Here is a 26,403-nt window from a genome sequence, read left to right on the forward strand (position 1 = left end):
GGGTGTGTGTAACTAATATATGTCTGTTTTTCTTATCAAAGCCTAGTCAGCAATTATAAAAGTAATTTATTTTAATAATATTATATATATAGATATAGATAGATAGATAGATAGATAGATAGATAGATAGATAGAACTTTAGAATACTTAAGATCTACTGATATACAAGAGTTGCAATGGACATTTTGAAGTTAACAGTAAAAATCATACCCAATGATTTCGATCCATCAATAAAAGAATAACAGATTAAAGTCTTGAATTTTTAAAATCATTTTCTTGTTTGACAATTTTCAGATCTATTGCTTGTTGAGTCTTGAAAATAATTTCAGCAACTGATTGCCATTTGATATAATTATCAATTGCTATCATTTTTTTCTATTTTTCTGTGTTTTGTTTTCCATTGCTTAAACAGGCAAATCAGTTTTGTACCCCTAATCTATTCCACCCTTATCGTTCTATTTCATATTTCTTAAGTCAGCATCTTAGCTGGGAAACCATTCTTAAAAGAAAGGCTGTTATTTTTTTTAACTTACAAGTTTTTTAAGAAAAAAAAACAAGGACACATTTTAGGAAGGTAGAAGTTGCCTCTGAAAGATCAAAAAGGTTCCAGTTAAAAGTACAGGAAAAGGCATCTTTTCAATGGGCTCAATTGTTAACACAATTGGAATTTAGCCTAAACTGTGCAAACCTTTTGTAGGAAAACTTTGTATTTTCCTATTCTCAAGCAATGTTTATTTTAATATAAATCATTGCCTATGGCCTATATTTCTACGTCAATCGTATTTAGTAATTTTAGGAGCCGTAAAGGAATATCTATGAATATCTCCTGAAGTAAACTTTGTGAGTTGCATCCAGTTAATATTATATCAGTAGGTGCAGGGACAATTGATATTTTCCTCACACTATCCAAACCCTTCTGGGGAATCATCCAGAGCACATCTGGGAAATAAAGGAAGGGAAAAGTCCTGCTGCATGAGCAGACATATTTTCCATATGGTTGAATTTTAGTCTGTGTTTGGTTCTTTAGATAAAATAGTTTGAGTAGTAGAATGTGACTATTGATTTTTCATGTGACTGAGAAACATTTGAATGTTTAAAATATAAGTGAATGCCTAGAAGGCTGTATGCATAAGGTATAGTTGACATTTTTAAAGTGATTTGAATAATGGTGCATTTTCCTTGATCAGTCCTATTCTGAACTCTTTAGGAGTGAGTTTATTCTAGGTAATGGCTCTTCAAGCACAAAAGTTGCATTAGACACTTTCTGTTGTGTCTTGCTTATCTTTATCTTCCATTCAAACCAATCCTAACATTGTTGGAAATGTTTTATTGTTGCTTTTATAGATGATTTTTTTAAAAAAAATATTTACTTGCATTTCAGTTAATCTGCCTTCTGAAACTAGCCATTTGGCAATATTCTTACAGTTTAATATTATAACTATGCCATGTTTCATATTCAATTCCAAAAATATGTTTTGGAGTGTATGATAATGTGAAGCCAATGCTTGTCATAGCTCTTTTAAAAATAATTACATAACAAGTCTGAAGCAATGCATAGACCCCATAAGGTGAGCAACCAAATCAGCACTATTAAATCATCTGCCAAATTATAAATACACTATGAGGCAGAGGTATTTGTTACAGGCAATTGATAAGCAATTCTTACACACACACACATACATACATACATACATACATACACATACAAACACACACACTTTGGAATGTTAACTACCCTAGGGCAAGAACGATAGAAGCACTATTGAGAGGTAGCGGAAGAAAAGAAAAGAATAACATGAACATCCTTTAAAATATATTATCTTGTATTCTTCTGGCATGTTTCTCCTTTGTAGTTAGAAAGTACTAGAGTTCTATACAATTCTAATCTTGAGCATTTCAAGAGTAGGAACAGAAAGGAGCTCCTAGACAGCAATAGTTTCCTTCAGTTTTAGGTGGTCCCTGAAATGAATTTAGAATGGGTTCCCCTCCTCTTCTCTCTCTCTCTCTCTCTCTCTCTCTCTCTCTCTCTCTCTCTCCCTCCCTCCCTCCCTCCCCCACTCTCTCTTTCTGCATGTGTGTGAAATATAGTATCATAGATACTATATTTCTGAACAGATTTATTTTCGTCTTGTAATGTTTTTTGTGTTAATATGTCTCAGAGCAGTTGAGCCACAACTATAAAACCAAATTATTTGCCCCTGGAATTTTATGTTGTCAGTTAGTCTGGAATAGTATGTTGTGCAAACTCGGCCTGAAATATTATATCAAGTTGTACATTCCAATAGCATTTTTATGCTTTTGATTAGAGAAACTATTTTAATTCATATACATCATAACATTTGGAGTAAGCTGGTACCGTGACAGACTTTATAAATCCCACTTAATATTATTTAATTTAATTTAATCTGATATTATTGGTAGTAGGTTTAGGCTTCTAGTAAAACCTATGCAATTTGTTCAGAAAAAGAAGAAAAGTATTTTTGAATATAAAGCAGTCACCAGTTAAACAGGACAAAATCTGAATAATTTGCTATGTTGTGATGTCAGAAACTGCAACATGATTTATACTGCAGCAGGATAGATGAACACATGATTTCCTGTCCTCAAAGGATTGCAAGGAATGTTTATTACTTTTAATTTCCTTGATTTATAAAATCTCATGGTATTCAGTCACTGTCTCAATATTCCCAGCAGGCACCTGAGCAAAAAAAAATGATTTGTACAGTATTTAATTTGTCACTAGCAAATAACTAATTTTTAAATGAAGTCAGGTTCTTGATTTGTGCACGATACAAATTCTTAAGTCTTCATTTTAATATTTTTGTTAACTTTTCTCTCTTACAGTATGGAAAGCGTACATTCTGAGTTATAGGGGAAAAACTTTATTGAATGCGCTAATATCCTAGACAGCCAGTAGTGTGGAGTCTCTATTCATACCACGATGATTACTTTTTAATATTTCTTAAAATGAAAATATTTAATTTTCTATGGGATTTCTGATGTGATGCAGGGTCATAATATATAGTGTGGGCAACTTTTAGTTAGGCTTTAAACTGAATGATGGTATTAATTTTTTCAGCCTGAAAGATTGATATTTTTAACCTCTCTTTTGCCAATATTGCCTAATTCAGTACAATAAAACTTCTAGTTTGGAAGGATAAAATTGTTATGTTTGTATTTCTCTTACATCTCAGAAAACTTAACTGTAGCCAATTATTTGTGCTTTTCTGTAGAAGCTCCCAAAGAATTGTATAAAGATCTAGGCAGAAAATCCATGAATTCCTTTAATATCTGTCCCCTTACGAGGTAGACCAGACAAGCAACATAACCAGATAAGCAAATTCTACTTTATTGTAAAGCTACATTAACAGAATCTTTCAAGTCTTGGCAATACTGAATTTATTTAATGATAAATATACATAATTATTTAAATAGTTAATATTTAATAATAAATAGTATTTAATAATAATTCCCTCATCTCCTTTACAACCTGAGAAACTAAGGAGAGTCCCATCTGAACCTCTTTCTCCATCCATTATCCATCTCTGGGCCATGTCCCCCATATCTCAGTAATAACTGGTTACCTAAATGTTTTTGGAGATCTGATATATTATTTATTAATGTATAATTTGTATTAAATTTTTTGAAAAGATAAAAATTAAAACAAAGTAATGTACAATAAGGAAGAAAGATGAAAAAGAAAAAGAAAAAAGAAACAAAGAAGTGACTTCCGATATTCTTTTCAAGAGTTATAAGTATCATTATATTTTAGCCACCTCTTAATATTATATCATGCTACTATTTTAATAATCCATTTTATCTAATCATCAAAATCCTATTCATTTTTTTTTATTTTACAAAAAGGGGTTACCGTTCCAATAAATGTAAATGATGGGGCTTTTTTTTCTAATCAACAAAATTATTTCATCCATCCTGGCAAGATCTGTCAATCTCACCAAGGATTCTTCCATAGTACATGTCAGAGTATATAGTGTCAAATTTCCCTTGTCCCTGTGCATATAATCTGGTCGCAGTAATCACATATTACAGATTACTGATATGATTATATAAAATATATAATCATAATAAATGTGAAATAATCATAGATTACTTCATATTTATTTTGATTATATATTTTATTCTATAAGGAAAAGTCTGACTTCAATTGAATATTAATTTTTAAAATATTATCCAATATTTCTGCCTGAAATCTGAGTGGAAGGGGTCCAGATAATTGTGTCATCCAAGATCCAGGGGTAGACCAGGGGTCCCAATCCCTGGCTGTGGCCTTTCTCCATAGTGAGGGGGGAGGGGTATCCAGGATGGGTTGACCTTATCCTCCAGCTGATTGGACTGAGTCAGATAAGCTCTTGGGACACGCCCCTGGCCCACCAGGCACCGCCCAGTTATCGACTCAGTCCTCAACTGAACGGTTTGCCATCCTGGAGCTCCAGGAAAATTGGAAGAAATTTAAAGAGAAGACTGCATTTTTCATCAGATAGAAGAAGGAATCATCGCATCGACCGCCAGTGGGCTGGATAGCTCCCAGAGCGGAAAGGAAAATATTGCCAAAAGCTCCCTTGGGGGCGGCAAGCTGCCCAGGCATCTGAATGAGACAAGGATCACTCAGGGAGCGAATTCTGCCGGGCAAGCTACAATCACAGGGCACAAGCTCTCCAAGGACAAGCCCTGCTGCAAAGGAATCAGAGGCGCTGGAACGCGAGCCGCGGATCACCGGCAGGCAAGGACAGCGCTGGATTTCCGATCAGGAGGTGAGCCTCGCCGCTAGGGTCTCTGCCGGGCACTGGAGCGCTCCGCTGTTCCCCACCGGTTCGACCAGCGAACTGCTGCTTCCCTAATGCCGCGGAGCGTCTGCACCATTATCCATGTGGATCACCTCATCAGAGGGAGCCATGGGCAGAGCCTAGCCCCCCCCCTCAACGCCAGAGATAGGCAGAGGGGAGCGAGGAAACCGGCATGGGAGATGCGTGGCAGCTCCTAGGAGCACAAGCCGCTAAAGGAAAAAAGTTTTTAAAAGTGCGCCCTTTCCACTGCTGGCGCGGGCACCATTTTGAAGCTGGCAGGAACCACATGTTCCAAGATGGTGAGGGAGGGAGGGAGGGAGAGAGAGAGAGAGAGAGAGAGAGAGAGACCACCTAACCATACCCACCCAATCACATTACCACCTAGCCACACCTGCCCAGCCAGTCCAGCCCCCCAACAGTCTGAGGGACCATGAATTGGCCCCCTGTTTAAAAAGTTTTGAGGACCCCTGTTCTAAAGCTATCCAGTTGTTTGTATCTTTGAGCAACTTAGTAGGGTTTAAAACATTTGGCCTAGCGCAGGGGTGTCCAAACTTGGGAACTTGAAGTCCACAAGTCTTAAAGTTCCCAAGTTTGGACACCCCTGGCCTAGCGTGATGTCAGAATATAGTCAAAGGTAAGCAGAAAATTTTAACATGCAAACACTATGTTCTGTTTTGAGAATCCTGGTAACCAAACAGCATGAATTATCTAGCAGTTCTCTAAAGTTTCCCTGTAATATAAGCAATGTTTTCTCCATAATAATTAAACATTATTGCTTTGTGTTTTATGTTTTACTTTGTTCCTATCCAGACTTCTTGTACAGCTCTCACATATTTGCTTTATTATATTTTTATGTGGTAGTATATGAAATGAACTAACTGAGATTTCAAAAATATTCTCCTTTTTGCTTCTGCAATAATTAGAATTATGATTCAAGTATAGAAAACAGCCAGCAAGCCATCAAATGGCATTAATATATGTATATATTTGTACATAGATTCACATGTGCATTTTTCCATAGTGGAAATTATTGTTACGCATTCCGTAACGGCACATTTTGGATGTGCTTCTTAGGACCTAAAACTTAAAAAAATAGAATTGTTTCTTTATTCCCAATTTAGATAATAAAAATATTGCCATAATGCATGTTAGGAAAGGAGGAATGCTAAAGTTGTATTACAAAGGTTCAGGTACAATTAATCAGGTGTGGTGTAATACAGCCAATTCACCTTCATGTTGCTTCACTGTATAATTGTTACCTTTTCATGAATGTTGTTGTTAATTTCATATTCCAAAATAACTTTCTAGTAATCCTAGTTAAAGGGTGGCTCAGTGGCTAAGATGCCGAGCTTGTCGATCAGAAAGATCGGCAGGTTGGCAGTTCGAATCCCTAGCACTGCGTAATGGAGTGAGCTCCCATTACTTGTCCCAGCTTCTGCCAACCTAGCAGTTTGAAAGCAAGTAAAAAATGCAGGTAGAAAAATAGGGACCACCTTTGGTGGAAAGGTAACTGTTCCGTGCATCTTTGGTGTTTTGCCATGCTAGCCACATGACCACAGAGATGTCTTCGGGCAGCACTAGCTCTTCAACTTTGAAATGGAGATGAGCACCGCCCCTAGAGTTTGGGAATGACTAGCACATATGTGCGAGGAAAACATTTACCTTAATCCTAGTTATGTGTCCAGAAATGCTGTTGAACACAAATATTCTTAAAGAGTAACCATGTGGTCTCAAATTTATTTTTATAATTTTTAAAAATACCCTTTGTAACTTTTCAAGCTAGGCAATGAATTATTTTGTACTGGCAAATGAATTGTATATGCTACAGAACCTACTATAGTTCTCTTGTATTGTGAACTTCAATAGACCTATGTATTTAAATAAGCTGAAATTTTCTAGGATTGACATGTAAAACATCTTTTCTTTAGACCAGGCATGTCCAACTCGCCGCCTGTCGACTGCAACCCCACAAGATCATAATTTTTAACATTATTATATGATTTAAATACATTAACTATATTATATATGCAGCCCAAGATAATTCCTCTTCATTCAGTGGGGCTCTGGCAAACCAATGCATTAGAGACTTTATTGCAGTAGAATTGAAATATTTATTTTTGCAAGTGCTTAAATTTAGAATAGTGCAATTCTTTCTTCTAGAATGCTAGCACATTCTTAAATCAATATGTGAATCCAGAGATGATATGAAGGTTTTGAAATTCTTTTGGGGACTGGCAGAATCCTTTACCCTTTCTTTTGGACAATCTAAGTGTTAATTCAAAAAGGCTCTAATACGTTCAATAAAGTACTTGCTGCCAACATTGTCTTTAAAAAAATACCCAAGTTGAATTGATGTTGCATTATTTCCTGGAACATTTTTTTACAACTTCATCAAATGAAGTTGTGGAGAGAAGAGAGGGGGGGAACATACAAAGATGTTAATTTATATTTCATCTGATAGTATGCTTATAGTTTAATGTTTCACCACATGAGGTAAGAAAAACCTAGTATATAATTATTCACAAGGTTCTACTTAATTTAATAGCCTACTTTAAGAATAAAACAAAGAACGGAATGGATTCCTCAGTCTTCTGTGTTTCTTTCAACAACAACAACTAAGTTGTATATGTGAAAACAAAAAGAAGAAATTGCACCAATATTTGGTTCCAATATGCGGAGTATATTTCCTCATCAAAGGAAATATCTTGCAGTCTCACCAAGAAAAACCTGAGAATGTTTATTAATGCAATTGCCGTCTTTCTTTTCTTTCTGCTTAGCACTGTACAGGGTGCCTTTTGGAAATGAAAAGGAGAGCTGATAGAAAAAACATTCCCTCTAGCACTTCATATTATACTCAATAATATTAAGAAACATTTTCTGATTTAGCTAATTGTGCAATATTTTTCTGCAGAAGTAGCTGGTCTATAGCAGCCTGGCTCATTTTTCATGTTAGCACTTGTGTTTGTTAAGATGGGCTAGCCAAAAATTGTTTTTTTGGTTTTTTTTTGCAACTGCCTACTATTTAGAATTTGACATGTGCCTTATATATTGCTTCTAAATAAATATGATGTAATTAGAATGTGACTGTTTTCTGAGACTGGATTTGTGGGCTTAAGTCAGATGAAGTTACCCTTACTGAGAGAAATGGAGAACTGTATAGCAACTTGAATTAGTTTTTCAATCAAGGGGGATATTGAACGTATTTTGAATTGCTTTACCATTAAGAATTCATTTTCAAAATTAAAAAAAAAAAGATTTGTGTGCATTAACAGTTTAGTGATATTGAAAATATGCAGTCATTGCATACCAGTATGAGTCAGAAAACTGAGAATTACAACGTAATGTGCCCAGTTGTAAGAGAATTACATCTGCATCTATTTCTCTTTTTGCAGTTCACACGTCCTTCTTTAGAAAACAGAATTACTTAACATGTTGTCTATTTGTTGTTTCAGCATTAGTGTTTAATTGGTTTTTAAAAACAAGCCTATATTGTATTTAGAGCCGTCTAAGTTGAATGTGAGGAAGCTATATGTCACAGTAGCTGCATCTGATATCTCCATGAAATGTCAGTGTCTGTATCTGACATCTCCATGAAATGTCACAGTTGGCACATTATTTATGTATTAACCAGATAGCTTCCCTGCCGCAATCCAGTGTCTCTCAGTGCCTTGCATAAAGCAAATAAAAATCAGTGTAATTTAACAACAAAACAACCCAAAACAAACAAGAATACCTTTATAGGTTCAGACAACTCCCAAGTTGAGCAAAGATGTTGAGATTCTTTAATTTTTTATTTGAATCTGTAAACCATTAGATTTCTCCTTTTTCTCTCTCAGACACATACACAGCCAGTACTAGACACCAGTTGGATGTCTTCCAAAATATGACCTCACTCTTAATTCACATGAAGTTTTGGACAATCAAGTATATCTTCCCAAAAGATTCTTTTCAAAATCTATTGTACACTGAGAATTTGATAATGATCTTTCTGCCTCCTATTGAATAGCTTCTAGATTTCTGTGCCTACTCATTTAACATATATACATATAGAAGTAAGATCAAAAAGGAATTGAAAACAAAACTTATTTCTTTGCAGTTATCAAATCATGCAATGCTTCTGCTCTTTTAGGCATTTGGAAAGCATCTTCTAGTGGTTACTATGTTCATGCTCTTATTCGAGATCAGTTGTGCATGATTATTCAAAATCTGTATTTTACTTCAGTGGTGTGCAACGTTTGTGGCTTGGTGGCCCAGCTGAAGGAAGACAGAGGGAAACTGGGCCATGGGAGTGGTGGGCCAGCGTGTGTGCACAAGCAAGTCTTGCACAATCAGCAGGCCGATACACATGCACCCAGCTCAACTTACACAAGGAGCGGGCCGACGTGTAGAAGTGCCCACCACCCCACTGCTCATGCAAGTTGAGCTGCGCACACATGCGTGTATACTCCAGCCAGCCCCTCACATGGCCCAATTCTGAATAGTCCATGGCCCAGTAGTGGGCAGTGGCCTGAGGGTTGGGTAGTCCTGTTTTACTTAAGGAAAGTAATTATTGCCTTTATTTGCCATTATGAATAGTCAATATAGGTAGTTCTCAAATTATGACCACTCTTTTGATGACTGTTTAGAATTATAGTAGTGGTCAATCAGGGATCGCATGACTGATCTGTGAAGTTGCAGCTGTCACAGTCTCCCCACAATCACCTGGTTCTGATCTGGGTGCTCAGGCACCTGGCTTGTGATTACAATGTCACAGTGAATTGCAATCATGTGGTTGTCATTTATGCCATTGCAACCTTCCTTGTCAGCTTCCCACAAGCAAAGTCAATAAAAGGGTTGACAAGAAGGAAGGCCACAAGTCTGCTCCTGAAGTCTGTTGCAGATCTCATACTCTATAGCAGTGGTTTCCAACGTGGGCTCCACACCCCACAGACGGGCAATTTTATTTTTAGTGGGGGCAATTTGAATCTTGTTTAAACCAGGTTAATGGCCTTTTGAGTTTCCTCCATGTGAGTAGAGGAACGCTGACATTCACTTTTTGAGCAAAGTGAAGAATTATATGCCATGGGGGGTGGGGGGAATGGGGATTTTAAGATGCTTAGGTGGGGCATGGCCAAAAAACGGGGGAACCACTGCTCTATAGTGTGGACCTGCCCTCAGTAGCCCCCCCCCACCTGCACTCCATAGTGTCCATCCATCCACAAGCACTCATATAGTATTGCAGCAACCCCTTCACTTGTTCACTTCCCTCTCCAGCCAATCCATTCTTCCTACCAAGTAGCTTGGGGGTGGGGATGGGAGGGTGCCTGCAGCACCCTCCCATCCCCACCCCCAAGCTATTTAACCTGGGACTTCCTCCTCTTACCATTTAGTAACGTGTTACAATGGCAGCCAGGACTGGCGGGATTGTCATTTCTAAGCAATGTTTTCATATGATATTGTGCTTTATGATCGCACCACTTAGCGGCAATACTGGTCCCAACTGCTGTTGTAACCTGAAGATTAGTGTAAACCAATAAAACCATTGCTTTAAAAAAAAGTGGTATCCTAGGTCAGTTGGCTTCTTGTTTTTTTGCACTTTGCATTCGGATAGGACTATTTTGGAAAAAGTTTAAGCAGTCAGAGCAAAAACTGCTTCTGATAATAAAGCAAGGTGCTGGATTCATGCTTCTAATAATTACTTAATGAATTACGTTCATGTGCTAATCTCATCATTTATTAATCTTGCTCAATTATTTGTATGAACTATTACTTATGACCTGCTGAATTCAGCTTCTGTGTTATGCGCTGTATGTGACTTGAGAAATAGCTGGATGCATTGTGTCCACATGAAATCATATTCATTACTCATCAAAATATGCTGTAAGCAAAACACATCTATCTCATGACTGATGCAACAGAATGACTAAATATTCTGAAAACAATTTGTAAGTTAACAGCGGCTAAATCTAAGTATTGCAAGGTCAGGCTTTCATTCCAACTTGATCTTCTTTAGAAGGATGTATTAAAAGCACTATAGATAAAAGATATTCTGAGCCCTTTATTTAAAATGAATAAGTTTAACGTCACTTGATTGCTGTCACTATAAATTCATGGAATGAAATAAGAATATTTTCTTTCCATACTCATTGGTTTTTTTTAAACAGTTTCCTACTGTCACCCTGCAAAATAAGGAGATGCTTAAATTCTGTGTTGCAGTTTGGTCCGTCTCCCCCCCCCCCCCAATGTTTGGCTTCCTGCCATTTCTAGAAACTGAGATATTGGTGTTTTATCTCAGTTTCATGCTTGGGATGTTGGGAGAAAGCCAAGTAAATGCCATGGCTGTGATGCTTTAGTGGTATCTCACATAGCAGTAATAGAAAAGGTACTTGTTCATTATTCATTCTGCAGGGAAGAATCTTTCACACCATAGGAATAGTATCTGTAATATAAAATGGTCTTTATTTCATATGGTGAACAATTATTCCCTTTTCTGCACATTATCTTTTTAAATAATGGAATGATTTATAGAGGATTCTATAAGTCCTCTTTTCAGTAATTACATTTTCCTGTGCACTACTTTGAGAGTCCAAGCATGGGTTAAATTAGTCTGGTTGCCCAGGACTGAAGAATCTTTTTCCTTGGCCAAGCCTCCTGGTGCTCCTTAATGCCAGATTTTTTTCCCTCAGTCTGGCCCGATTAAGGACTAAAATTGTGAGCTCCAGCTTCTATTTAAATCAGGCTTGGACTCTCCTTCTTTTTTTACCTTCATTGTTTTTTTTGCCACTTATCATTTTTTTGTCTTCCTGAAGTTCATTTTTGTTCTTTTTAACCTCCTTTTTCTTCGTTTTCCCTTTCCTTCTGCATTGGACAGCGTGTGAGGTAGGAGCGGACGTGGGGGGTGCTCCGCTGACCACGCCGCTTGTGGACGGCAGCGGGGACTCTTAAGAGTTTTTTTCTTCCTTCCTGAAGGGCGGCAGAGCTCTTGACGGCAGCCGAGAATGCTCGGCAGTCTAATTTTAGCCTTTTGTCTGCCAACAAGCTGTGGAGAGCCTAGTGGCCACTTTTAAACCTCTCAGCCACCATTTTCTCCTCTTCCACACTCGCACCAGTACGGTGGCCATTTTGAAGGGCTCCCTTTTCGCTCCCATTTTCTGGGCTTATTTGCTGACTTGTCCGACTCCTGCAGATTGCCGCCAAGTGGTCAGATGGCCCTCTTAGGGGCTTCAAAGGGCCGCTGCCACTCATCCTTGGAGCATTCGGGTGGCGCTGGTGTCTTTGGCCACAATGTGGTCATATACCAGCACAGAGAGGGTCGATTGCATTTTGCCCTTCTCTGGCTGATCTGCATAGGCACGCAGCCACCCTGGTTCATGGTCCTTGGCTTGATCCCCATGCTCGCTGAAGGCTCCAACTGCAGCGGAAGGCCTCCACACTGAAAACCACCAACCTGATCCATTTAGTGATGGCTTCACCAGCTTGTTTCACTTAGTGACAGTTTACCAACTTGCTCCACTTAGTGATGACGTCTTCATACTATGGAGACCTCGCAAATTGCTGATGTGGAGCCAGGACCATCTTCGGACTACCATGGTAGATCAGGTTCCTCCCAAGCTCCTAGTCAGGCCAAGACCTCAGGCAAGGGCAAGCAAGTCAGGAGAGGCAGGATGGCAGGAAAGGCCAGTCATCCTTACCATTCATCATCCGCAGCTGCTGATAGGGATGCCGAACACAGGCAACGGGCCCTCGAAAAACAGTTCGAGAAGGCCCAGCGTCAGGCAACTAAGGCCAAGCCGCAGACCTATGTGCAGGTTGCATCGATCTGTCCCCCCACCCCCATTGGGGATCCCCTGCGGGTCATTGAGAAGGAGGTAGAATCACAGGACTTGTCACCTGACATTTCCTTCGTAGATCCCGGTTCCCCTACCCCTTCCTTTGTCTCAGAGCCTGCCTCTGGGGCCATGGAGCAGTCGGACGGAGGGATACCAGCTCCAGCCTTCAAAGGCCGGGCACCATCTTCTTCCAGAGCCCATAGCGGGGATAGGCCCGGAGATGGTCAGGAGCCCGAACTTTCTGCCCACATGCAAGCTGTCATCACTCAAGCCATCTCCCAGGTTATAGAGAAGATGCTTCAGAAGAGGGATCAAGCCCCCCCAATCCAGCCCCCTCTGGGTCTAGGAAAGAGGCAACCGGCGCTGGCCACAGGACATGCCATCCTTCTCTGGAACCCTCTGTAGTCAGTGAGGCTTCTGCCTTGGAGGACCCGGAGCAGGAGGAGCAGGAGCTCTCAGAGGATGAAGACCTTCCCCCAGAGGCTCCTACTTTCTTTGGGTTCTCCAAGCCCACCCTGTTTAAATCTATCTTACACAAGGCCAAGGCCACTACACAACTGGGCGCTAAGTTGAATCGTCTGATTCAACTGTAGCTAATCCCAACAATAGCATGTTTAAGACTCAGGCTCCTCCACAGGACCTCGTTCCTTTTCCCAGTCTCTTTATGGATGTGTTTCAGTGGCAATGGGTCCAACCTGGTTCCCTCACCGCGCCCAGTGGTGGGGACAAGAAGCTATATTCGGTGGAATCTACCCTAGAGGATGTTTTAACCCTGTCCTCGATAGACCCTCCGATAGCAGCCCTCACTTCTAACTCTGTTCTTCCAGCAGATCTGATAGAGCCGTGATGGCGAACCTATGGCACGCGTGCCACAAGTGGCACGCGGAGCCATTTGTCAGGGCACGTGAGGCGCTGCCCTGTCAGCTAGCCAGCGCGCATGAGCGCGCTGGCCAGCTGAGTTCACTTTTTTAAAAGCTATTTTTCGCCTTCCCCAGGCTCCAGAGGCTTTATAGGAGCCTGGTGAGGGCGAAAAGAGCCTCCCCCGCCCCCTCCGGAGGCTTCAGGGAATGTCCGGAGGCTTCCCTTACTACATCGCAAGGATTAAGGCGAAAGGGGGTGGACGGGGAAAGTGAAGAGGGCTTTCGGGTTGCTCGGATGGTCGTTTTAAGCGCTCTGAAGGCTTCAGGGAAGCCTCGGGACGGCCCCTGAACAGGCACGAGACGTGTGTCTCCATCGCCCGGGCCCGGATCGCCTCCGCCGCACGGCGCCTCAGGCTTGGCGTCCTTGCACCCGGCCTTCACATCGCTGCCGCCGCCGCTACCACCGCCGCTAGGACGGGCTCGGCCGAAGGGAAGTCCGTCAGGCCTCGGCCGCGCCGCCCTCGCCTCCTCCTCCTCCTCCTCCTCTAGCCGCGTCATTGCAAGGATTAAGGCGAAAGGGGGGGGACGGGGAAAGCGAAGAGGGCTTTGCATGATTTTTTCGCCTTCTCCAGGCTCCAGAGGCTTTATAGGAGCCTGGGGAGGGCGAAAAGAGCCTCCCCTGCCCCCCGCCCCCGGAGGCTTCATGGAACGTCCGGAGGCTTCCCTTACTACATCGCAAGGATTAAGGCGAAAGGGGGTGGACGGGGAAAGCGAAGAGGGCTTTGCATGATTTTTTCACCTTCCCCAGGCTCCAGAGGCTTTATAGGAGCCTGGGGAGGGCGAAAAGAGCCTTCCCCGCCCCCCCGGAGGCTTCATGGAACGTCCGGAGGCTTCCCTTACTACATCGCAAGGATTAAGGCGAAAGGGGGTGGACGGGGAAAGCGAAGAGGGTTTGTTGTCCTCCTCCTCCTCCTTTCCCCCTCCGGCTTGAATGTGGCGCCGGCAGGCAGCGAACGAGTCGGAGCCTGCCGACTGGAGGAAGAGGGTGAGAGGCGGGTCCTGTGAACGGTGGCAGCAGCGGCGGCAAAAGTCGTAACTCGGCGGCGGGCCGCCCCGGCTGGGAGACAAAGGAGGGGAAAGGCGGCAGGCAGCCGAGTTGCGACTATTGTCGCCGCTGCTGCCGCCGTTCACAGGACCCAACTCTCACCCTCTTCCTCCAGTCGGCAGGCTCCGACTCGTTTGCTGCCTGCCGGGCCCCGGCGCCACGTTCGAGCCGGAGGGGGAAAGGAGGAGAAGGAGGACAACAACCGCCCCTTCGCTTTCCCCGTCCTCCCCCTTTCGCCTTAATCCTTGCGATGGCGCGGCTGGAGGAGGAGGAGGAGGAGGCGAGGGCGGCGCGGCCGAACCCGGACGGACTTCCCTTCGGCCGAGCCCGTCCTAGCGGTGGTGGCGGCAGCAGCGATGTGAAGCCTGAGGCGCCGCGCAGCGGAGGCAATCTGGGCCCGGGCAATGGAGACGCATGTCTCGTGCCTGTTCAGGGACCGTCCCGAGGCTTCCCTGAAGCCTTCAGAGCGCTTAAAACGACCATCCGAGCAACCCGGAAGTCACTTCCGGGTTGCTCGGAGGGTGGTTTTAAGTGTTCCGAAGGCTTCAGGGAAGCCTCCGGACGTTCCCTGAAGCCTCGGGGGGGGGGCGGGGAGGTTTTAAGTGTTCCGAAGGCTTCAGGGAAGCCTCCGGACGTTCCCTGAAGCCTCCGGGGGGGCGGGGGAGGCTCTTTTCGCCCTCCCCAGGCTCCTATAAAGCCTCTGGAAGGCGAAAAAATCATGCAAAAATGGGCGCGTTGTGCGCGCATGCGCACTGGGGGCGCGTTGCATTATGGGTGCGGCACGCCCGCACACGCCCCCCCTGCGCTCCCCCCACTTGTGGCACGCGAGCCAAAAAAGGTTCACCATCGCTGTGATAGAGGGTCTCAAGGCGGAAGACAAGAAGGCAGAGAAGGCCTGCCACAAGTCCCATCAAGCGGCAGCCTGGGCCATTAAGGTGTCTTCCTCCGCATTGTTCTTTAACAGGGCTTCCATCATTTGGCTACGTCAGCTGCAGTCTAAGCTTCCAGCGGAGGACACTCGCCTCCTGCAGGATGTGACAAAGATCATTGCAGCAGCCCAGTACTCAGCTGACACCTCGCTTAATGCGGTGAAATTTGCCTCAAGGGTGTTAGCTTCTAGTGTCACCTCTAGACACCTCATCTGGCTTCGCCACTAGCAGGCCGACCAGAAGGCCAAGTGGAAGCTCGCTTCTGCTCCCTTCAAGGAAGCCAAGCTATTTGGGAAGGACTTGGACCCTTTCCTAATTGAATCTAAGGATAAGCGGAAGATCCTTCCCAGCCTGACCAAGAAGCAGGATCGTAAGTCCCCTCCCTCCTTTCAGGAGGCAGTCCTTTTGTACCAATGACTCCTCATTCTCCTCCTCCATGGCCCCCAGATCGTACAATCAATCCACCAATCGATCCCAGGACAAACAGTCCTTTCGGGACAGGGGTAGGCAGCAGTTAAACTTCTGCAGATCCAACTGCGGCGGTGCTTCCCACAGGCCCTTCCGCAAATCCAAGTGACCAGCAAAGGTCTCCTCCGATCAGGGGACAGCTTCAGCTATTTGTATCCCAATGGGAACAGACCACGGAAGATGCCTGGGTCCTGCAGACTGTCAGGGAGGAGTTCGTCTCACGCCCCCCAAGGAATTTCATCTGATGCCCCACCCCCTCTTGCCCTCCCAAGAGGGAGCTCATGACCCAGGACAGCCATCATCTCCTGGAGATCAATCCAATAGAGCAGGTACCATCTGACCAGGAGCAGAGGGGATTTTATTCCATCCTCTTCCTGGTGCTCAAGAGCTCAGAGGGGTGGAGGGCAATCTTGGACCTCAAGAATTTCAACTATCATCTTGCATACAGGAGGTTCAAAATACAATCAGTGCAAACCATCCTGGCAGGGATTTGCCAAGGAGACTTCTTAAAGTCCATAGATTTAAAGGAGGCATACCTACACATCCCAATTCAGCCACAACACCAAAGGTTCCTGCGGTTCTTCACGGAAGAGGTGATACGTACCATCCAGGCATCCAGGCGACATTCAACCACCAGAATTTATGACTCCACGTGGCCACTTTTGCCAAGTGGTGCGACAACTTCCAGCTTAATCTGGTCACAGCACCAGTTCCCCATATATTGGACTTTCTACAGGAGGGCCTCGATAGGGAACTCGCTCCCAACACCCTTCGATGTCAGGTCACTGCTTTATCCACCATTTGGTCTGGGGCTTCGGCTCAGCTCCTCAGCAGAATTCCAAGGGTTTGATGCTTCCTTAAGGGTGCCTCCAATCTGCGCCCCCGGTAGTCCACCGGTACCCGACCAGGCAGTTATCGGTGGCCCTACAGGCTCTCACTTTTGAGCCCCTTCGCATGACTTCTCTCCAGCACCTCACTCTTAAGATTGTCTGTCTTATTGCTATAACATCTGCAAGGAGAATATCAGAACTGGCAGCTCTTATCTGTCCGAGAGGACTTATGTATCGTACATCCGGACAGAGTTGTACCCCTGATCCCAGCCTCCATCCCAAAAATTAACACTTGGTTCCATAGGGCGCAAGAGGTAATTTTACCTAACTTTTGTCCTCACCCCAGACACCTGAGGGAATGCATCTGGCACACCCTGGATGTCAGATGGGCCCTGCGGAGATACATCAAACAGGCAGCAGAATTCTGCAGGTCAGAAGCCCTTTTCATGTTGTTCCAGCCAGGGTCCATGGGATGAAAAGTATCTTCCACTACTGGAAGATGGCTAAGAGCGTGCATTGCAGCTGCATATGAGCACCAGTCCAGGGCAATACCTCGACGTATCACCACTACACTACAAGGAGCGCCACCATCACCGCTGCCTGGGCAACCCAGGCTACCATAGACGAAATCTGCAGAGCAGCTACATGGTTATCCGCATTGCCCTTTGTCAGAAACTATAAATTGGACATGTTTGCCTCAGCCGAGGCATCGTTCAGCAGGCAGATTCTCCAGAGGGTTGTTTCCATGACTCAATCCCAGGACATAACTTCTTCCCGCCCTAGTGAGATGTAACTTGGGTATGTCCCCATACTTGGACTCTCCAAGCAGTACACAGGCAATGACCATTGGCTTACCTGAAGGGTCCTTTTCTGTGCACTGCAGGAGAGTCCAAACCCGCCCTGGGTCTTCGGGTCCAGGGATTTGGGACCATCACGTCAACTCGGACTTCCTTCTATTGTATCATCACAACTTCAGCCTTCACTGGTTCCAGAACTGGTCAAAAATCTGGCATTAAGGAGCACCAGGAGGCGCGGCTAAGGAAAAAGATTCCTCAGTCCTAGGGCAACCAGACTTATTTAACCCATGCTTGGACTCTCCCACAGTGCACAGAAAAGGACCCTTCAGGTAAGCCAATGGTCATTCTCCATTTTGTTTGCTATTTATGTCCTGATCCTCTTAGTTTGTCTTGAAATACTTATATCTGAAACTGTGCTTGGATATGACTAGATTCATTCTAAATCTAGACGGCAATATATATAAAAAAGGCTGCTTTCTTTATTCTTGTTACTCCTTTAAATGTCCTACCTTACAAAACACCCATAAAGGCATAAAAAAACCTGATACATGAAAAAACACATTTTATTATAGTGTCAGATGGTTCTCATGAGGCTCATGAAGCAGCTAAATTTCCTTTGGCTGTTCATTCCTTACTGCAATGTGTGAAAGAAGTAGTCAGCTCTTAAAGCAGAGACGGGTATGCATACATGTTTCAATATTCTTATAGTTATATTCCACATTTCATGATATGAATTACATTTCATAAAGTTTCATTGTAAAAGAGTCAAGGTTCTGTCTTGCCACTATTGACTATCTTAACGAGAGAGATTTCTCATGCCTGAAATAAAACTGCAAGCAATGTGGAATCTTATTTACTACATAATTCAATTTCTGATAAATGTAGAATAGTTTTTCTTTAAAGCAAAAATCTTAACACTCTTAATAATTGTTAATAACTGTTAACATTGCCTCTTATTTTGGAAACTGCTCTTATTCTACTATGTTCTTCCTTATTATGTTCACACAAAAATATAAGGGTTTTTAAAATCAAAGATTACTGCAAAAGTTATGATGGCCTACTTTGTACATAATATTAACATAGAGTTGAACAATTGAGATCCTGCACTACTTGAAAACAAATTTTTCTAAACCCAACTACTTATTTTTATTTATGTTTGTTAAATTTACTTCTAGACCAGTTCAGAATATTACCAATTTCATGTTAATGTACTCACACCTTGAAAGTACATGTCTAGTTTCTTTTTCAGGCTATCAAAAGGAAAAGTAAGAAACAAGTTGTCTACTGAGACAAATGTTCCCTGATTTTCTGCCTTCATATTCTACAGCAGGGATATCAAACTCAAGGCCTGGGGGCTGGTTTTTTGGTCCATGCGGTATTTAGATCTGGCCCATGGGGTACTTAGATCTGGCCCAAGGGCTGTCTGTAAACAGCAAAGGACTGGTCTCCGGTGCCTCTGCCAGCAAAAATGGAGCTCAGGAAGGCTGCTCTGTTTTTGCTGGTAGAGGGTTGCAGGAGACAGTTGCAGCTGAAAACGGAGCTCGGGAGCCTGTTTTCTCCAGCAGAATGCTCCGGCCACCTCTGCTAAAAGTGACATTGAGCTAGCCACACCCACCATGGCTACGCCCACTCCCCCCCCAAGGTCAAACACAACCCTGATGTGGCCCTCAATGAAATTGAGTTTGACACTCCTGTTCTACAGCAATGTAAACCAAACCTTTAAATTGCGTTTTCACCAGGAGTTGATTTATGAATTATGATTTAATTTGACATGTGAACTTAATCAGTTATTCGGTTTAGTTAGCAAGCAATGTTAAACCAAATAGCAATATTTGGGGCTTATCCAGCACACTCTGTATTGGGCCTGTTTGCACCTGCTTATTGCATACCTGCATTTCACTGTGCTTTTTTTTAATATGGCCGTATAAATTTAGCAAATTTATATAGCCATTTAACTCACTGAACATGACTCTGGGTTATGTACAACTAGTAACAATTAAAACAACTATACTGCTGTGTAATTGAAACTATAATGTTCCTGTGAATTGCCTTGTTATCAAGCTTTGTGAAAGCAATAATGAACTGGTATCCTTGTGACTTTAACATATTGAGAATGTTTATATAAGACAAGAAACACAGTATGTAAATAGGTTTCTTTGTATGAAATGCTGATGGAGCTGCCGATGAAACATTTTCCAAGGTTTTTATGGTTAACCTTGCACTGTGAATACTTTTGTTTCCTGTTTAAGTTCAAAACCATGGATTACAGCAACTTTCCCTACATTGTGTTAATAACCTTTCTTGCATAATAATACGAGAGTACCACAATAAATAGTTTTTCACCTGTTCCTTCATTTTGTAAGACCAGCTAGTAAAAAATGCAGTTTTATACAGTGGTGAATTATTGCTCTGTATTATGAAAGCTGCAATCTTATAAATTCTCTTTGAAAATAATGAACTATGATCTGGAAGAGTCAGGTTTCAATCCAGCCAATCTTTGTATAATCAGCATTTCTCAATTATGGCAGCTTAAATACGAGGACTTCAACTCTATGTTGGCTGGGAAATTCCAAATCTTAAAGTCTCCACATCTTAAAGTTCAAAAAATATTCTAAAAAGGATAAACAGTACCTCTCTTCCCATTTATAGTTTTATAGTATGGTTGTTGTGGGAAAATAGGAATGCTATATGTATCTAATCTTCAGAGTCCTGGAAGAAGAGATTAATAAGTGAATAAATAACTTCCTAATCAGGTTTCAATCCAATTATGGGGCAGAAACAATATTGATCTGTACCAAGAGTAAGATGGGAATAGTACAGCCATCCTTGCTTTCCTTGATTTTATGTGCTTTCAATACTGTCAACCACAATATTCCTTTGGGCTGGTTGTGAGACTTGGGGCTGGGGGGCACAGTTTTGCAGTGGTTAGGCTCCTTTTTCCAAGGCTGGTCCCAATCAGTGTTGATAAGGAGTGGGAGGTCCAGCCCTGACCTTTCTTCTGTGGAGAGCTGCTGCTGCAGTGCTTGGTGCGGTTTCTGTTCCTTTTTAAAATCTATATGAAACTGCTGGGTGAGCTCATCCAGCACTATGGAATAAAGTATCGTCAGTTAAGATGATAATACTCCACTCTATACCCGTGTTTCCCTGAAAATAAGACCAGATCTTATTTTCTTTTGGCCCCCAAAATAAACACTATGGTTTATTTTCAGGAGGTGTCTTATGTTTTTCCCATGTACAGGAGGCCTACTTCTTCTGCTTGCACACGATGTGACTGGAGGCTACGCAGCGCACCAGTGCTGCTGTGAGAGAGAGGTGGTAGAGATGCCCCACTACTCCCCACACTAGCTTACCTAAGGGCCCCTGCAGTCAGGTCACTCATACCCTGACACCTGCCTTGCCCCCCTGCAACAACATGCTACTTGGCCTCCTGCTCTGTTGCAGCCATGAGCAAGCAGAAGTGGACTAGCGGCCAAGTGGGCTCCTGCTGCACATGCCTGCCATTACTACCTCCACAAAGTTGGTGTGAGGGCATGGATGGCCTGGCTGCGGGGGCCCTGAGGTAAACAGGTGCAGGGTGGGTGGGGCAGGTCACCTCCCCTTGTGGCCGCAGCACTGCGAGCAACCAGATGGAATGGGTGGCCAGGTGGCTGCACAGACTCTTAAGTAGGGCTTATTTTGGGGGTAGGACTTATATTAGGCACATGCATTTAAAAACACGCTAGGTCTTATTTTCAGGAAAACAGGGTATCTCAATCATGGGTGACCCAAATGATGATGTGTCTGCCCTTTTGTAGTGCTTGGAAGCTCTGGAGATCTGGATGGGGGACAGTAACTTCAGCTGAACCCTGAGAAGATGGAGTGACTATGGGTACATGGAGTCTCAGGATCTGGAGTTTATCTCTCACTATCTCAGACAGTCCCAGTGTGCAACTTGAGGGTCCTTCTGGACTCACAACCCCTCCTCAGAGATCAAGTGGCAGTCATGGCTAGGAGGATCTTTGTGGAAATTCGGGTTGTAGCCAGTTGTGCTCTTTCCTGAATCATGAAACCCAGTCACTCATCTTTTGCCCTGGTCATCTTCCATTTGGATTATTGCAGTGTGTCCTATAAAGCTATCTTTGCAGAGTATGTAGAAGCTGCAGCTGGTACAGAATGCAATGGTATGGAAAGTATTGGCCACCCCTAAGATGGTACATGTAGCACCGCTGTTATGTGAGCTGCATTGGTTGCCAGTTTGCTTTCAAGTCCAATTCATGCCAGTGTTGGCTATCATCTTTAAGGCCCCCACTATATGTTGATACTTATTTCTCCTTTATACTTTTGTGGAAATTGTAATCAATTACTACATTGTCCATTACAGTACAGGTGGCAACTTCAGGGCATGCTGGGATAGTAAAAATGCTGGTCCTGTCCAGCTGAAAGTAGTGCAGCTGGTGATGACAAACTGTACTCAGTGAACTGTGTCTATTCATGCTGCTTCTATCCAGCACTTTACATCCCATGTCACTCATCCAACTTAATCTAGAAACAGTTTATGCCATGGTCAGTTGGGCTGTGCAAAACCATTCATAAGGCTGCTTTATGAAGCAGATAAAGTGCTCCTCTGGACATGTTATTTAAAACTTAGAACCTCTGTCTCATAAAGACTTGGCAAAATAGTTTTGAGAGGCTTTGCGCATTGTCCAGGTATATGTGAATACACAGATGGCAAAGAGAAGTTCCCATAGTAGCTGCTCCAAACCTTTGAGAGAATATGGCTGCTGAACATTTTGATGCTTAGGAGTTACTTTAGATGGGAAAAATCCTCGCTCAAAGGTTGTGCACACCTGTAATGACATATCTCTGTTGCTATATTGACTAGGATGAGAAAAAGTTGGGAAAAAAATCATGGCCTAAGCTTAATGGCAGAATTTGGAACAACTGGAGTTTTGCTTTATTCTGATTTTAATGCTAAATTCTTAGAACTTAAGTATTTGTTTCAAGTGTTGAAACATTTGTAGATCCATGCAGTTTTCTGGCAGGTAACTGATAACTAGATATTGTTATCTTTAAAAAACTAAGTAGGGTCAGACTTGGTTAGTATTTGGAAGGGAGATGTCACTTGGCTGTTGCGTGTAAGCCAGGTAAAAAATTAAAATCTGATCCCAGTTCAAATGAGACATTGAGCGATTAAAGGAACCCTAATTTAAACATTGCAGTGAAGACTTTCTGCATATACCGTAATTATTACATTATGTCTAGAAATTCTGGATTACAAGGAACTTTAAATGGATTATACCTGGATTGTTGCATTATTTCTATTTTTCAAAAAGTCATAATAATAACAGCAACATAATAAGAGTAAGAAAAGAAACAACAATAATAAAATCATCCCAGGGTTGTAAGTTTTTAAAAAAATCCTGAAGGTATAGTAACCATTTCCATTTAGTTGCCCAGAAAACTACAGGTACCACTACATGTATCACTAAGAGCCAAGGGTGACTTCATTTTCTACCTTTTCGTGTTCTATAATTTTTCAGAAGAGTTTAATGTAAATTACTTGCAAGCAAGTATATATAGGATTGTAACATGAAGCCAACATTTATATGATGTGTTTTATCACAGACTTACTGAGTGAAACCACACTTTTCATAGATTTAATGCATCTTTTTTTTTAATTCCTTCCCCTCCTCCCAACCCCCTCAATTGCTGGTCTCTTTGGTACTTATGACATATGTAATGCCTTAAAACATATGTACTTAAGCAATTGTTTCCTGAAATGCTTAAAATACCCGGATGTTTACATACCCATACTTTTGAATATATTGTGTTTACTTTCCAGTGGAAAAAAAAAGGTTTGGCTGAAATGCAAACTTTCTTGGAAGAGATATCAAGAGCTAAGAGAAAAAAAGAGTAATATATTTAAAAATCAATTGAATACTTTTTTGATACCACTGGAAGTGTAGCTTACTCCTGTATATTTGTATGTTTCTTGCTGAGAACTGTCATGCCATATTAAGGTTGCTATAATACAGGGGTGTCCAAACTTGGGAACTTTAAGACTTGTGGACTTCAACTGCCAGAATTCCCCAGCCAGCCATGCTGGCTGGGGAATTCTGGGAGTTGAAGTCCACAAGTCTTAAAGTTCCCAAGTTTGGACACCCCTGCTATAATAGGTAGAATTGTATCTTCTCCATCAGCATGTGATGTACTTGCAAAAAGAGTCATCTAAAACAAGATGGGTGGCACATTGAATGAATGAATAAATGAGAGGCCCCACTTTTGATAAGGCCATTCTGGACAATGTTATTATGTCTTGACGAAGAAGCATCTGAGTAGCAGTAAACTAGTTTGCTATGCTGCTGTATCAAAAAATAAAACAAATTCATAATAAAATTAATAAATTTTCTATAATTTCTTTTCATATCATTTCACTTTACAAGCTTACTAAGGATGTATTTGGTAAACCTAGCTATCTAATAATGCTTATGATTTGAGTGCTGTTACATTTCAAGATGATCAAAGGGTCAATTGCTAGGCACATCTATTTAAATGCTGGTAACAAATGGAATAATGACTATGATTATGTATGTGTGTATGTATGTAATGAAATAAAGACAGTACAGGTTGCTTAGAATCTGTACTACTTAGGGTCAATTAGGGAGAGTGACTACAGTTTTGGATCAAGTTGCACCTGAACTTCTCCATGTCCACAGTTCCCATAGCTCTTCATGATATGTGAAAGAGCTGAGGGAACTAAAAGGGCCCAAGAAATGGTAGAGAGCTGCTGGCAAAAGACAAGAGTTGAATATGATTGAACAGCTGCTAGAACTGCTATTAGAGCCTACCTTGTGATGTAAGGGGGCAAAATGTAACTGTGTCTCCGCTGTCAGTGACTCAATGAATGTTTTAGATGACTCAGTTCCTCCTTGTAAGAAGTTCTACTGAGTTCGGGAGAGTGGAGATGTCTCTAAGAATATGCTGTCCATCTGGCAAATAAAGTTGCTCATATTTGGTCTAGATTGAACTTCGGTCTTGAGGCAGAACCAGTGGAGGTTATGGGAACTAAGGCTCCCATATTTTGAGAGTAGTTTGATCCTGTTGGACCTGAGGAAATGGACAAACCGTTGCAATTGCTAGCTCGGCCACATCTGTGCTCTTCCTGGCTGGTTAAGGCTGCCTGCATGATTGGGTCTGGTTAGTGATTAATTCTTTCTTGAGGGAGAAAATGGTCTTACTGGCTCTTAAGGAGGCCTTGGTAAACCCTCTCCTCAAGAAACTATCACTTGACTTAATCAGGATCACCCAGCCAGCTTTCATGCCTAAGGTGGGACTAGAATTCTAGCCTGATGCCTTAATCAATATATCAGACTGATTCTGAAGATCCATGTTGTAAGGAATGGAACATTCTTCTGTATATTAAATATTTCAGCTTTCTTGAATTCTACAAATAATCTAGATCTGTGATGGCGAACCTATGGCACATGTGCCATATTTACTGGCACGCAAGCCATAAGCTCTGGTGCACCGGCCAGTGATTCTTGGCCTTCTGAAAGGCCGGGTGAGGTCGTTTGCACCCTCCCCAGGCTTCAGTAAAGCCCCCAGAGCCTGAGGAGGGTGAAAACTCCCCCCCCAGAGAGATCACACAAGTATGCATGGGTGGGTGGGGCGCATTGAATTCTGGGTGTGGGCACGCCTTTACAAAACAGTTAGCCATCCACTTATGTAGATGATGGTTTGGATTTTTAATTTGATGAATGTGTTGAATACTTTTGGTATAGCTCTTTAAAATCTATTTCAGCTAACCATCAAGAAATGGCCATAAAGATAATCTATACATGGCATAGTGGATGGTAAACAGATTGGCACATATAGCCTTCTTAATGACCAATTAAGTCTTTTTGGTTGAACCTTTTGAAAGCATTAGGAAAGTCAGCATTCTTTCATCATGAATCCTTTTGGTTTAATATCCATATTTCCTAAGTCAAGTAGATTAATGCATTATTAAAAATCAATAATTATGGTTTTTGCTAGGTTTGTCATTACATTACAGTAGAAAAACAAAGTGTACGCAGAGCCAGTAATGTTTCAAAGTGTACAAATCGTTCTGAGAAATTAATACCAAATAACAAAATCCCTGTTTAAGAGTTCCTTTCATGTATTCAACTCAACATGAAAGGAACAGGAACACCTAGCAAAGAAGGAAATGAATGTAAACTAACAAAAGTCTGTTGGAAAGAAAGCTGGCTTGGGTTTCACTTTGAACAGGACAAGCATAAGAGTAATCAAAACTCCAGTCCAAAGTTCAGAATCAGGTTTTTCAGCCAGTCAAAGATCAGAGTTCTACAAGCACTGTTCACAGGAATGCCACACCACAAAGCAGAAAATCAGACAGTTGCTTCCAATGCAGAAGCATGGCTCCAGGCTGCCTTTAAAATCAGGCTGCTGCCGGCTGCCTTTAATCAAGAGAGCTACTCCTTTACTTGGCAAGGAGCTTCATTGAATATCTTTGATTTGTTCAGTGGATACAAGGGATTGTAGGTCTTATCGCTAAGTCTCATCAGGCTCACATGAGAATTTGCCACCTGAAACATTGGGTAAAGACTAATGTTAGAGATCCAAGAGGTCCTCCCAACAATTTTACATCCTCCGGAGAAAAGTATATCCTTGGATCGTCCTCCTTTCAGTCAATATCTGCTAATGATTGGATCAGGAAAAAAAATATGGTAGAGATCAGAAGAGCCCTTGATTTGGATCTGCAGAAAGACAGATCCAAGGATGAAATCAATTGTTATGAAAGCTTCTGCAGTAGTTCTTTTTGG

At 42.3% G+C, this 26,403-nt stretch overlaps 1 protein-coding gene across 5 annotated transcripts in view; it reads left to right on the top strand.

Moving 5' to 3' along the window:
* The window catches only part of STXBP6 (syntaxin binding protein 6), a 570,134-nt gene that overhangs the window by 448,130 nt on the left and 95,601 nt on the right, over positions 1-26,403 (top strand). The window lies entirely within an intron of this gene.

This window comes from Natrix helvetica (assembly GCF_964273705.1).
Source record: "Natrix helvetica genome assembly, chromosome: 1".
NCBI classification, from domain to species: domain Eukaryota; kingdom Metazoa; phylum Chordata; class Lepidosauria; order Squamata; family Natricidae; genus Natrix; species Natrix helvetica.